Here is a 1,652-nt window from a genome sequence, read left to right as displayed (position 1 = left end):
TGCTATTTTCAAGAGGAGAATAGAGGTTGAATTTGCAATGAATTAGAATTCCAATTCAGACAACTCAGCAATATGGATTGTGGAACAGGTCAGGGTAGTGGGGCAATGTGTAGATTTCTTTCAAGTGGTGATAACCTTGAACTGATGCAGTTTGAATTATAGCCTAACGAGGAGTTTGTTAATCTCTGGAAAAGCTATAGACCAAAGATTCACTTAATTCTGCCCCTGGTGATATAGTCAAAAGTCACAGACTTTATTCTTCTCATACTGTTTCAGTCTGCAGACTGGAAAATCTCTCCCTCTACACACTGAGAATTCCCACTGCAGCGAATGGAAGGTCTATGTGTGTAAAGAGCACGTGAGCAGTGCGGGTTCAAGCCCAGAGAAAGAAAGTGTCGAGTTGCCTTGTAAAGAATTTAAACACCATGTGTTCACAGCTTCTTGACAGGTATAATTATTCGTGTTGTCTTTTCCTTTTACTATGTGCTGGGATTCTGAAGCATGGTTTCAAATTTGTGACTATCAGATGTTTGATCAAGTAGATTTTCCTCAAGGGCCTAAAAAGGGGGAAAGAGTGAAGAGAAATCAGTGATTAGTATTCATTTGTCAACTGCAATATGCTAAAAATATCAAAAGAACATGTGCTATGTGAGAACAGCAAGGGTTATTTTGAGCACTATCATTCATGCACACTCTTCCACACATGAAAAAAATCATTTGATGTTTGCAAAGGAAGTAATTATTGAATAAGCATGGAAAAGCCACAGTTATTCCCTAAAATAAAATAAAGAACACCAGTTTGGAAACATTTCAAATGTAAAACGTTTCTTCCTCCCATTTCCAGATGTTTCTATTTTTCCTCATGCAGGCAAAGAATAAATAACACTTATGACTCTCAGGGCATTTAGTAGTGCTTTTGTTGAGGTACAAACCAGCAAAGCCTCTCTCCGATAGGCTGGAAGCACAATTATCCTTTCTCTGAAGCAGACATTAAGTCTGTCTCTCCTTCCACAAGGTCAGCCTGACACCAAGTAGAATAGAGTAGACAGGGTCCCAAATGGTCAGATTCAGGAGAGCAGCTTCCCCAAATACTTCTTTCTATACCTGACACATTTCCACTATGAGGAGTCATTTCTTTCAGAGAAAACAGTGGTTTTCAATCTCTGTTCTTAAAGCTGCTGATATTTTTATTTCAAGGAATGCCAAGCACCATATACAAAACAGATAATATCAAAATTATTCTGCCTACTTTGCATCAGCACTCTCCAGCTGCCATGCCTTCAAGAGATGTGCCACCCCTGCATCAGCACTCTCCAGCTGCCATGCCTTCAAGAGATGTGCCACCCCCACCCCCATCCTCACCCGAGGTCTACAGAGTGTACTGAAAACCATATGTGGGACCATTGTGCTTCTTCAGGAGCCATCTAACAATGTATTATGTAAATATGTGCCATTAACATTTTAACTACTATAACACCACTACTCCTACTATTGCTACTATTACTAAAATTTATTGTGCTTACTAATCTCCACATATTTTTTTCTTATTTAATCTCCATAACAGACCATTTTACTGAGTCTTTGAGTAACTTCCTAAAGGTCCCTTGGCTACAAAATGACAGAGATGTAGAGAATGTGTTTTTTTTTTTTTT

At 38.8% G+C, this 1,652-nt stretch overlaps 1 protein-coding gene across 1 annotated transcript in view; it reads right to left on the bottom strand.

The window, feature by feature from the left end:
• Positions 1-239: 239 nt before the first annotated feature.
• LIN7A (lin-7 homolog A (C. elegans)) overlaps positions 240-1,652 on the bottom strand; it is a 151,555-nt gene continuing 150,142 nt past the window's right edge. Inside the window, exon 6 of the mRNA XM_008575435.1 lies at positions 240-557. The gene's annotated coding sequence lies outside the window, so the exon portion shown is untranslated. The remainder of the gene's footprint in view (positions 558-1,652) is intronic.

Source organism: Galeopterus variegatus, unplaced genomic scaffold, assembly GCF_000696425.1.
Source record: "Galeopterus variegatus unplaced genomic scaffold, G_variegatus-3.0.2 Scaffold1187, whole genome shotgun sequence".
NCBI lineage: Eukaryota > Metazoa > Chordata > Mammalia > Dermoptera > Cynocephalidae > Galeopterus > Galeopterus variegatus.
The sequence above is the reverse complement of the archived record's forward strand: the minus strand, read 5'-3'. Positions and strand labels throughout refer to the sequence as shown.